General features: G+C 39.4%; 1 pseudogene; it reads right to left on the bottom strand.

The window, feature by feature from the left end:
* Window positions 1-1,055: 1,055 nt before the first annotated feature.
* Window positions 1,056-11,037, bottom strand: LOC136454636 (uncharacterized; annotated as a pseudogene).
* Window positions 11,038-13,860: the final 2,823 nt, after the last annotated feature.

Here is a 13,860-nt window from a genome sequence, read left to right as displayed (position 1 = left end):
CGGGCAGGTTGACGACAGAGGAAGAGAAGGAAAACGGCGGCCACCGCGCTGGGCCGGTGACTGTGCGGGCTTCGCTTTGGCTTGGCCTGCGCGCTGGCATGGGCCAAGCGGCAAGGAAGGGAGCTAGGCCAGGCACCAGGAGAGAAAGTAGAGAGCGCCCGAGGCCGGTTAGGAAGGGCCCGAGGGAGAAAGGGTGAGGCTGGACCTTTTGGCCAAAAGACAGAGAGGGAGCATTTTTTTAATTTCTTTTCAAATCCAATTCAAATATGAACCAAATCAAATTTGAACACGGTTTAAAATACATTTTTCAATTCAAATAAAAATAAACAATTTTGGGTAAGTTCCCAAAAATAAATTTTACAACTTTAAAAATAATTTCATTTTCAAATTCTCTTTTTCTTTCTTTTCTTTTTCTTCAAAGCCATTTTTAATTTCATTTTCAAAAGCATTTTGAATTCATTTTGAATTTTGGATTCAACCACTCATTGCAATAAATCAAATGCACCAGCATGTATGCACAAACATGTTGCTACCTTATGATAAATTTTAATTTCATGAAAATTATTATTTCCCTTTGTTTTCATGAGCACAAAAATTTAAAATTACCTCAATTTACCTCTATTCCAAAAGGAGCAAATTTTAGGGTGTTACACTGCGTTTTATCTAAGCTCAATTATTTCCTTCAAGGAACTAGAGAAGTCAATATCCTGGTTGTCATGTGTACCCTCGGCCATAATTCCGCTATTATGTGTTCTTCTATTTTTCTCACGGTCTACAGTGTGGAATCGAACACCATTAACAAGACATGCTCAATAAATTCGAACTCAGTAGATCAGGCTCACATGACAGTGCAAATAGCTCATCATTTATGTCTTGTCTCTCTATGTAACAAAGTTTTGTATTCTATAGAAAAAATTAATGGACATAAAAATTTGCTTCTTAAACCAGGAAGAAAATGATGAAATAAATTAATAGAGATCAAACTCACGTGCTTCTTAAACCATCGAGAAAATTGCTTCTCAAGGATTTTTTTGAAGATTAGGACATCCTTCATTCTACAACTCTTTCTTGTATATCCTAAAAATGATAGATAATTCAAACATTAGAGCTAATAATTAAGTTACAAGAAATAATGAAAATAGTAGACAGGTTGACATACTCAATATATGGCTCAACCTCCGGACAATTGTTTAGCACAAACCAAACCATTTTTTCATAATCATGCTCAAGATATGTAAGATTTGGTGCTCCAAGAAGATCAGTTCCATGCTGGAAAATAGATAGGTCTCTTTTAACAATAGCAACACGCTCTCTATTTCTGCCCTCCCGATTGTATCGTGTCTCAACATCATCACCAAAGTACCTCGAGCAAATAGTCAAACACTCAGCGGCAACATATGCTTCTGCAATGGACCCTTCTGGCCTTGCCATGTTCCTCACAAACCGTTTCATTGTTAACAACCTTCTTTCTACTGGGTACATCCATCCATATTGTACTGGACCTCTAAGAATTGCCTCTTCAGGTAAATGGACAGCCAGGTGTAGCATCACATCAAAAAAGGAGGAAATATTTTCTCAAGCTTGCATAGAATGATTGGGATGTCAGCTTTCAGTCTTTCCAACACATCTAACTTCAAAGTTTTTGCACAAAGTTGCTGAAAAAATGACCTAGTTCAGCAAGTGCTTTGTATATGTCCTTGTGCATGATTTCTCGGACAGCAGCGGGTATAATCCTTTGAAGAAGAATGTGACAATCATGAGTTTTTAGTCCTTGGAGGTTGCATCCATCTGCAGTACACATGTTGCTAAGTTGGAAGCGTATCCTTCTGGAAATTTTACACTCTTCAAAAAAAATCACAAAAATCAGCCTTCTGTGTGTTTAGTCATTGTGTAAGGGGCATGGGGAGCACTATATGAATCTCCATCACGAATCAAGTGTAAATGCTTACTAATGCCCATATCTTCCTAATCAAGCCTAGAATTTGCACTATCCTTTGACTTCCCAGACATGCCTAGAAATGTACCAAGGATGTACTCACATATATTTTTCTCAATGTGCATCACATCAAGATTATGCCGCAGCTTCAAACTTGACCAATACGGCAAATCCCACAAACATGACTGTCGCTTCCAACATTGGCCCTCTTCGTCCCACTTTCTTTTTTTGCTTTTAGGATTCTTTCCTAGTCTGACATCCTTGACCCTCTCTAGTTGCTCCATCAGCTCATCCATGGTAAATTTCTCTAGCTTCTCATGGTTTTCAACATTACCATCAAACACCTTCCTTCTCCTCCATGGATGGTCCCTAGCAAGGAAACACCGATGGCCAATGTAACATATCTTAATCCTTATCCTTTTGGAGCAAGGGTTTTTATCACAATGCACACAAGCATAATAACCTCTTGTGACTCTACCTGACTAATGTGCTCAAAGCAGGATAATCATGAATGCACCATATTACAGCAACATGTAGATCAAACTTCTTCTTAGTAAGTGCATCAACAGTAGGGATGCCTTTCCAAAGCTCTAGCAATTCCTCAACAAGTGGCTCCAAGAAGACATCAATGTCCTTTCCTGGGCATTCTCGACCAAGGATAAGCAGGCCCATGATAAAGTTTGATTGCTCTACACATTCCCATGGAGGAAAGTTGTACGGGATAAGAAACACTGGCCACATGCTATACAAGGAGCTCATTTTCCAAATGGATTGAAACCATCAGTAGCAAGGCCAAGTCTGATGTTCCTTGCATCTTTTGCAAACCACCCATACTTTCTATCAAAATCTTTCCATGCCTCGCCATCAGCTGGATGGCTAAGCTCATTCTCCACTGGCTTCCTCTTCAACTTGTGCCATTGCACCTCCTCTACCGTTCTTTTGCAAGAAAAGATTCTCTTTAGCCTAGGAATCAATGGAAAATGTCGCAAAACCTTCTCAAGAACCTTCTTTCTTCTACCATTGTCTTTCCATCTTGATGCACCACAAACCGGACAAACATCATTTTTTTCTAGATTCTTCTGAAATAGAACACAATTATTTGGGCACACATGGATTGAATTGTATCCGAGCCCCAATGCACGGATAAGTCTCTTTGCTTCCTCATATGATGCAGGAATAGAGCAATTTGGGAATGATGATGACAACAAATTCAGTATCACTGTGAATGGAACATTAGAAATTCGGTAAAATGACTTGATGTGAAGTAACTTCACCACAAAAGAAAACCTTGTGCAAGGACCACCAGGGTACAATTCTTGCTTCATCTCTTCCAATAGAATTGCAAACATAGATTTTTCCCTTTACCTTCCTCTTGAGTTGTGTACAACTCCTCTACCATACCACGAATTCCATCGTCAGGGTCATCTTCTTCATCCACATTCATGCAAAAATCCTCATTCAGACTAGTATGTTCATCAACATGGTCATCAATTTCATGTGGTAAAACCTCCAATGGTTCTCCATGATGTACCCATGTAGTGTAAGTAGTAGCCATCCCATGAATATACAAGTGATCCTGCACCTATCCTTTAGGTTTGCGAACCTGATTCAAACACTAACGACATGGACAGAGCATCTCTTCATCATCATTGAATCTCTCGGAAACAAAGGTCATGAATTCATTCAGCCCATTCATGTGTTCCCTACTGAACATCCTACTCTTGATCCAAGATCTATCCATCTGCACCAAATCATGAGATACACTTGCTAAAAAAATAACATATATATGATATTTGACCAAAATTATCAAACATGTGACATGTCATTATTTATATGCAATCTGTACACAATAGTTGAGCATTGCTTTATCCCAATAATGGGTTAAATAAATCTGCACAAATCTTTTTTATCCAAGTAACCACATACTCTTTATATATATTTCTTGCTAACAAACAAACACTAAGATACAAAAATGTATTACCATGAACTATTGTCCTGCAATTAGAGCAAAGCAGTAAGCAACTACTAAGCACTAAGATGCAAGACTATACCTTTCTTGCAGGCTAGCACTCTGAGGAGATTAGGAGACCAAATCAAGGGTGCTCCGCTGCTTGACGGAGATCAGCTCCAGCCACGTTGCTAGCAACACCGGTTGGCCTACTCGCCAAGCCGCTATGCTGCCGCGCTCGACGCTGGCCCTAGGCAGCACCGTTGGCCGCTGGATGCCGTGCCCCGCGCCACCGACCATGCCCTTGGCCTCACCGCGCCACGCGCCTTGCCTCGCCAACCGTTGGACGCAGCAGCTCCCCTCACTGTTGGATCTAGCGCTACTGGCCGCACCCATAGTACACTCGAACCAAAGTCCATGAACATTGATTCGTTCACATATGGTACATTACCTGCTATAGATATGATATATAGAATAAAATGTGTTTCATAACAAAACCACATGCGCAACTCAGTGGTTTGCTTGTCACTTGTGAACCACAAGATCATGGATTTGAGACCTAGTGCCCACTATTTTTTAGCAATTTTGTAGCCTTTAGTCTGTGTTGCGGCCAGCAGGCTTTCTGAAGCGTGGCTCTTGGGCCTGGTGCAAGCAAGCTTTTCGAGGCGTGGCTATTGGGCCTGGCGCGCCAGATTGGTCCATTTAAGTGCTTGTTTTAGCTTCCACGAATAAGTGGCCCAATAACGTGGCAATAGGCCTTGCCAACTTGGACAACAATATTTAAAATAAATCAATAAATATTTTGTGACACATAAATAGGCCTTATGACATAGCAAATATCGTCACTGGACCTAGTAGGACTAGTTGTATGACATTTGTTGTGACATACAACTTTTTATAGTCACTAAATCAAAATGCCTAAAATATAATGTCATAAATCAGATGATATAGTGACATTATGACTTGTTGTCATACTAAATACGTGAAAAAGCCACACATTTCTTGTAGTGGTAGGGCAGCATCATCTCTTTGACTGGTGGTGTCCTTCCAGATGAAGGAGGCACCCAACATGAGGAACGCAGTGGACAGCCTCTTAGATGATGTGCTTGCCGACATCTTCCGCTACCTCCCCGCCCTGGTCCTTGTATTGCCGCAAGTGTGTCTGTCGCTCCTAGAGGTGTGTTATCTCCGACTCCTATCAACGTAAGAAGCTTTCAAAGACTGTCGTTGGCTTCTTCTATGGCAGCTGGTAGAAGGGCAATCGCCACTTCACCAGCATCACCGGTGAACGGCACTCCTTGTCCTTCTTGCCCTTTCCCCTTAAAAAGTCCTAGTCTTAGATTGTTACAGCGGCCTCATCCTTTGCTAGTGTGCTGGGCCTAATAGATTATGTCGCTATGTTTTCTGCAATCCGACGACCGACAAATGGCATGTACTGTCATGTAGCATCCATTCTGTTGGTCAGGCTCGCTTAGGTTTTGACCCAACGTCCTCGCACTTCCATGTGATTGAATTTATTGAGGTGGAGGGTGCGTGCGTAGGTGTGGAGATCTACTCATCTAAAACTACATCATGGATCTTTAAGAAATCTGAATGGGGCGAGGGTAGTATTGTTCTACGTTGAAAATCGAGAAGTATTTTCCTTAATGGTTTTATGCACATGCTTGAGTACTCTGCGATAGTTACTGTTGATATGGAGGGAAAGATATGGAGGACAATTCATAAACTAGGTAGTGCTAAAATGTCCATCCATCAAGCTCAGGGTCACATGTGTGTGCTGTGCTGATTTTCGCAATAGGTCTTGGCTTTTAGTGTGGATACTTGAAGACTATGGTACTAATAATTGGAGTTTGAGGCATGTTGTGGACACGGAGGAACTATTTGGACTGCATGAATATTAAAGTTGGTTCTAAGCTTTGTGATGATTAGTACATAGTGATTACAGTTCACCCAAAATAGAATTTCATTTTCCTTGTTGGGAATGATAGAACATTGATTGCATATGACATGGACCGTATAAAGGTTCATGTCATCCATGCCTTGTGTCATCCGCTTTTGTAGATCAAGAGGGCGTTTCCATATGAACATGTCTTACTATCTTCCTTATGTTTCCTCGTTCATGGAGTCATTAACAGAGCAGTAAATGTGCATTTCTTGCATTTCGTCGTCACGACAGTCTTTGTTTAGGTAGGTAGTTGTTTTCACTCTATGTATGTATAGACCAATTTTGGCTTGTTAACTAAAGGAATGGTATGTTCAATATTATTAATTCTGCTGCTTTGTTCAGGTTGTGGATCAGACATGAATAAGATGGTTTCCATGGTGTATTGGCTACCAATCCGAAGGATGCACTAATTATATTCATTTTGCCTTGTAAGAAGAAGTGCCACATAGAAGGAGCGTAGCTACGTCGTTTTGTTATGTAAGTCTGTATACATTAGTACTTTTAGTATGCTCTATGTACCACTTATGTTAGGACATCAGTTAAGAAAGATGTTATGGTAGCATCCATTGTTATTATAAAAAGTACTCTTATTTGTGAACATAATTTATAAATATAATGATTATTTATCTGTATGATTTGTGTTCATGAAGCTATTAAAGGTCTAGATGAACTAGTAACTATTGTGAAACCAGATGAAATTCTGTCACCGTCGCTATACTATGATGCGCATGGATCAAAAGGATATCACTGCCCACTCCTTTATTAACCCGACACCGACTAAACAATCATCAAAGGTGAATCATGGTGCAAGGCGACGGTGACTATGACCATTGTACTGACGTATCATACGCTAAAGTGACGGTGGTGTTAACCTCTACATAGGCGTCTCGGCCGTTGAATTGACAGTGAACCCGCACCGCTGACAGTCGAGTCGAAGTACAAGACGATGGTGCTGATGACCACTACACAGGCGGTTGATGTGCCCACACGATGGTTTTGATAGCCTCTACACAATCGGATCATTTGCCAATGCGGCGGTGTTAGTGTACATCCACAGCCGGGTCGTGCTCTAATGCGACTGAAGTAAGGACCTAATCACGGACAAATCATAAGTCAATCGGCGGTGTTAGTATACACCGCAGTCGGTCCTAGATGCCAACGGTGAAGGTTATGACCATCACTATCAACAGCTGACTGCCGAGACCGAAATTAGACTGCGACGTGGGTTATGACGCGGCTATGAAAGGTGCAAGTGTAGTAGTAGTGAATGTTAGTCATTCATTTTGTGTCGAAGCAATCAACATGGCTTGTTATTATAGCAACCGCCTCTATTGTTATCCAATGTTGGAGAAGACACCATATGAGCTCTTAAATGGTAGAAAGCCTAATATTATATACTTTCGGGTTTTTTTGTTGCAAATACTACATATTAAAGAAAGACACAAGATTGAGCAAGTTTGAGAAGAAATGTGACGAAGGATTCTTGTTTGGTTACTCTACTACATGTGATTAGCTTTTAAATAAAATAATTAGTGTACTGATAATTAAGCCCATTGCCCGGTATATACGAGTACAAACACACAATCCCTGTTCCATAAGGATTTCGCCCAGTTTGCACCAACATGAAAAGGCCGGGTACGTGAAGATTAGTTGGGCTGATTAGTACTGGTCATTAGCGGCCACTAATCTCAATTATGGGCCCTGAGAAGTGACTCGTGCATGGCCCATACAAGCATGTACGTGGGTATGTTAGCTTCTTCCTTGAAAGCTAACAAGTCTACACACACGTACATACTCTGAAGCCAGCCTACATACGTATACGTAAAATACACCGTTGTGACGGCACGTGTTGCACCTTGGCTGAGGATGTTCTAGAAGCTCCTAGTTTCTATACATGGGCGGCGATACTGCGGCATGCGGCGCCCGGTGCTCAGCGCTCACCACACGTGCGGAAGTGACGCCACCGCCTCCAAGATGATGAAGCTTCTAGAAAGCTCAAGCATACACGCTGGCATATCTAGTTGGGCCCATCGGTCAGCTAGCAAGGTAAATCAAATCGTGCTTCTCAAAATTTGTGGGCCACGTGCTGGATTACCAAGAGATAAGCTCCACCGAAGATAGGATCAATTCAAATTTCTAATGTGCCTCGGCGGCTGGCGCTTGCCGCTCGGAAGGCGTCAATTCAAAATTTGAAATCCGGCACCACCCGCGCGAATGTGCGTCTCGGCCGCGCGACGCTCCTCCGCGACAGATGGATGGCCGCGCATCCCGGCTCATGGGTATTTATAGGGACGGTTTGGCTAGCTGTTCCTACTAAAATATGGTTATAAATTATCGATTTGTAGATGCGGCTGGTGTTATAGGACGTCCCTACAAAATCGATTTGTAGGGGTGCCTGTAGTATCAGCCGCCCCTATAATACCTGTTTGTAGGGGCGGTTCAGTTTAGAACCATCCCTACAGTGTATTTTTTCGCAAAAAAAAATTAAATTTACAATTTGAATTTATATATATATATATATATATATATATATATATATATATATATATATATATATATATATATATAAAACATATAAAATTCAAATCTGACCACAAGCACAAGAGTACAAGGTGTTGGTACTGAGGATTTCTACCTAAGTGAATGTTACAAGTATGTATACAAACATATAAGCTAATGAGGATTGTCGATATATATACGTCTTGACACATGCTGCAACTCCTCTGTGTACGGTGTACGCAGAAGTGTGCCACTACTCAATGTAGTGATTGCATCTAACACCCCTGTAGCATTAGACTTTCAGACTACAATATATTATTTTCTCAAAATCAAATAACCGTTTTGACTCATGCTACAAACTCAGGGTCTGTTCGGCAGGACTGAAAAATACTGTTCCGGCTGATTGTTGTGACAGAAAAATACTGTTCTGGACAGGACGTGAACAGTGATTCCATGAGTGACAGAGCCAGCTAGCCAGCCGAACAGCCTCTCAGGTTACATACTGAAATTAAATCATAGAGGACTCTGCAGCAGCTACTACAAATCAACTTATATCTTAGTTACTAATGCACATATACAGTAAATATTTCAGAGGTAGTGACATTGTTTGGAGGCCCAACACTAAAGACAGTAGTTGAGCCATCAGAAATTTGAGATATCTGAGAAGTCAATTGAGCTTACCTTCACTGTTATCGGCTTACTACTTCTCATTCAAACAGGGTCTTGACTCCTAAAGACAGTGGTTCACTAGAAGTTTAGGAGTATCCCCTGGGGCCTTATCATGTATTGATGTTCCCTCATCAATATTAAGAGCTCGTGATCTAAATAAAATATTATAAGAAAATCTTAGAACAAGAGGTAATGAATGTTATAAGAGATATTATTATTTAGATCATTACTTGCTAAATATACAGATTAATATAATTCTGATCAAGACTTGCTAAAAATTCAGATTGCAGCCTAATATATGAGATAGTATATATAAGTCAGATCCAAACATGCTGAAAATTCAGACTGCAATTGAAACAATAAGAAAGTACTTGCTGATTAATTTACCACTGATTACGTGGTTGTTCACAAAATTTTCAATGGTAACTATGGGATTATTTTAGAGGAGTTGTACATGTCCGATGCATGTACTGCACCTATCTGAACTTACCAAGAATCAGCGCATTCCTGAGACAACGAAAGGGACCTGCAGAATGTGAATGGGCTGACAAAAGAAACTGTTCATTATTTTTGGATAGGGAAGCAGAAATCATGAGGTATGCAAGTAAATAAAAGACCTCCGATTCTGAAAAAAAAATCGTACATGTACCCACCCCACACTAAATTGTCTGTGGTTCCGTGCAGCCATCAGACAGGAACCATATGTTTCAAAGATAGATGAATACGAATAACTGTATAGCATTCCGTTTCATAAATGTAAATAGTGGAGTCGTATTCCTTCGGAACAAACGAACCACCATATAAGCTGCAGGGCAATGCATGGCAAAGAACTCTTCCTAGAGACCAACATATATCCAGAATGTCCATATGTTAATTACCTAAAGACCAACATGTGCTCTGCAAATTTACCATGAAAAGGATATGAGTCATATGACAACCATTATATATCCAGAATCTGGACATTGCCATGTTGCATATAGGTAACATAATGCTTAAATCCTGAAACAAACAGGTACTGTACAGTGTACTATTAGGGATTTAACTGAACAGACACCTAGATTCTCTACACATATTGTTTATCAATTGCATACTTCCAATTTCCTAACTCTAATAGGTCCTAGTCAAGACACAGATTATGCAAAGCTATAAAAATTTCCTGACTCCGTAGTCTGTACACTCATATTCTTACCTGAAGATCTATAAGGAGCAACATTTATTTTTATTGCAAGCACTAAAGATTTAGATTAAAATAATTTGGTCAACATTTTTTTTTTGAGATTCTGCCTGACCTTAACCAAATTATGAACACATGATGAACCAAATGTATTACAATCTACTAATCCAAGATTGGAAGGCATCATGACTAAGAAATGCTTAAGCTGATATGCTATATTGGATTGGTGTTTCTATGTTGGGGTATAAACACTTCCTCGCGGGATTCAGCTGAGAATAAAACAAATTATATAAACCCGTAGTGATTGGTGAATCAAATGTATTTCAATCTATATACTAACCCAGGCTCGGAAAACGTCAAGTACTAATAATCTTGACAGTCATACGTACAGTTTGTGGCTGAAAATATATTTGTCAGCACTTCAATGTATTATCTACCTATTTGTAAATTCTCAGGTGGTAATATCAAGGTAGGCACATCTAGAGCTAGATCTGTACCATGCTACAGTTGCAGGTCCTTAAGAAGCGTGTGTGTGTACCTTCTGAGGTGGTAACACTAAGGCAGGTACTTGATCATCAAAAAATTGAGGAAGTAAGTTTATGTGCTTTATGCAAAATAATCTTCAGGCTTTCTTTTTTCTGAACTGGCACGGGGAACACCGGTACCTGTAGCAGGCAGTGACGAGGTGGCAGCGCCGGCCACGGTGCCCGGTGGGTCCTGATTGTGGAGAAGACGAGGGAACGAGGAGGTGTACGGCGCGCTAGGCAGAGGTGGAGGGCGACGACCGGCGAGGAGGCGAGGAGGACACCGCGCGGCGGCGATGGCAGGCCACCACCGCTAAGGGCCACTACGCCGGGATCGGTCATCCCTAGGGCGCCACCGCTGGGGACAGTCAGTGGGAACGGCCTACGATGCCGCCACGGTGGCGACGGAGGGACCAAACCCTAGGCTGCCGTTCGTGCCGCTGCGACCCGCTGCCTTGCGTCGCGAGGAGGAAGGGGAGTGGTGGAGGACCAGGAGGAGGAGGAGGAGAAGGAAGAGGAGGAAGACAAGGGTGGCTGCCGCCGCGCGGAGGGCCGACCACCGCCTGAGGTCGCCCTGCGCCGTCGTCTCGCTCGCGTCGCAACTCAGGAGCATAAGAGAGAGAGAGAGGAGGGGATGAGTGGGCTGACTGTGCTTTAGAATATATACGAGTTATTTGTAGGGACCGCTCTAAAGACCGGCCGCCCCTACAAATGCATTTATAGGGGCAGTTTCTGATTCAGCCGCCCCTACATATTTTTTATAAATATGTAAATGTATATATAAATGTAAAAATATAATAAAAATAATTTGCTATATTTTCCCGTACACATAAAAAATTACTTGCTTATATATGTAGATTTAAAATAAAAATATATTTAAAAATTTTAAAATTTGAATTTGGGACTTCGAATTGACTTTTAAGACAAAAAATGATCTAAAATAAAAATATTATAAACATCAAAGTTGTAGAACTCATCAAGATGTACAACTTATATTTTGGTCATCTTTTCATTTGACTAAAATTTGAAAAGTTTAAATTTTGAATTTTAATAAATAGCAACTTGAAACAAGATTTTGCAAAACTTAAATGATTTCAAATAAGAAAGTCATGAACATAAAAGTTGTTGAACACATCACTATCTACAACTTGGATTTTGATCATCTTTTCATTTGACAAAATTTAAACCGTTCAAAATTTGAATTTTAATAAATGGCAACTTCAAACAAGATTTTGAAACCTTAAATGATTTCAAATAAGAAAGTCATGAATATAAAAGTTGTTGAACACATCACTTTCTACAACTTTTATTTTGGCCATCTTTTCATTTGATAAAAATTAAACGGTTTAAATTTTGAATTTCAATAAATGGCAACTCCAAACAAGATTTTGAAACTTTAAATGATTTCAACTACAAAAGTCGTGAACATAAAAGTTGTTGAACTCATCACTATCTAAAACTTTTATTTTAGTCACATCTTCATTTGACAAAGTGTTAGTAAATATTGTTCAAAAATGCATATATCACTTATAGTTTCATAAACTATATGTGAGACATGTTGATTTGTAAACAATGTTTACTATCACTTTATCAAATGAAGAAATAATTAAAATAAAGTTATAGATCTTAATGAGTTATACATCTTTGGTATTCATCACTTTTTCCACTGAAATCATTGATGTTTCAAAATCTTGTTATAACTTGTCATTTTTTTAATTTGAAAGTTTGAATTTCTCAAACTTTAAACGAAAAGAAATGACCAAATTAACACGGTACTTGATAGGGCATGATTTTAGAAAATTTTAGAAAAAATTCATCACATTTGAAGTTAGTATGAGGGAGATAGACAAGTTATAAATTTTACCCACTAGATTAAAAAGAAAAATCACAACTGTTCATGATGATCAAATGATGAACAAGTGTGATTTTCTTTTTTAATCTATGGCTGAAACTTCTAACTAGTTTTTCTCCTCTATACTAACTCCAAATATGATGGTTTTTTTTTCTAAAATTTTCTTCAAATCATGCTCTATCATTTTAGTCTGGTCATCTATCTTTGTCGCTTAATTTTGAACAATTTCAAATTTTAAATTTCAGAAAATTATAACTTCAAACCTAATTTTCAACCACTAAATGATTTCAGCTGTAAAGATGATAAATATAAAAATTAGTTGAATACATCACTATCTACAACTTTTATTTTTGTCAGTCTTTTCATTTGACAAAATTTGAACAGCTTAAATTTTGAATTTCAATAAATGGCAACTTCTAACAAGATTTTGAAACCTTAAATAATTTCAACTACAAAAGTTGTGAACATAAAAGTTTTTGAACTCATCACTATCTACAACATTTATTTTGGTCACTTCTTCATTTGACAAAGTGTTAGTAAACATTGTTCACAAATTCACATATCACTCATAGTTTCATGAACTATATGCGAGACATGTTAATTTGTGAACAATGTTTTCTATCACTTTGTCAGATGAAGAAATAACCAAAATAAAAGTTATAGATCTTGATGATTTATACATCTTTGGTATTCATCACTTTTTCAGCTGAAATCATTTGGTGTTTCAAAATCTTGTTAGAACTTGTTATTTTTTTAATTTGAAAATTTGAATTGTTCAAACTTTGTCAAACGAAAAGAATGACCAAATCAACACGGTACTTGATAGGGCATGATTTTAGAAAATTTTAGGAAAAAATCATCACATTTGGAGTTAGTATGAGGAATAATGATTAGTTACAAATTTTATCTAGAGATTAAAAAAATCACAACTGTTCATTATGATCAATGATGAACAAGCGTGATTTATAGAGATGGCTGGTGATTGAGCCGTTCCTACAAATCGCAACACCTGGGAGAGGCTGGATGAGTGAGCCACCCCTACAAATCGACCGATTTGTAGGGACGGCTCGTATCATCAGTCGCCCCTAGTAAGGGCGGCTTGTATCGTGGGTCTCGAGCATGCCCACTGTAGAGGACGGCTCCATCATCAGCCACCCTCTACAAAAAAAAAATTATTCCATTGCTATAAACGTTTTTTTACCCTAGCTCTTGCCTATAAAAGGAGATCACTTCCTCCCTCTCAACACACACAATCCCCATCGCAACACACCGTCGCCGTGCTGCACACGCACGCCGCCTTCACACCATCGCCG

Source organism: Miscanthus floridulus, chromosome 5, assembly GCF_019320115.1.
Source record: "Miscanthus floridulus cultivar M001 chromosome 5, ASM1932011v1, whole genome shotgun sequence".
Classification (NCBI taxonomy): Eukaryota; Viridiplantae; Streptophyta; class Magnoliopsida; order Poales; family Poaceae; genus Miscanthus; species Miscanthus floridulus.
Note: the sequence above shows the minus strand (reverse complement) of the source record. Positions and strands in the feature narration are given on the sequence as shown.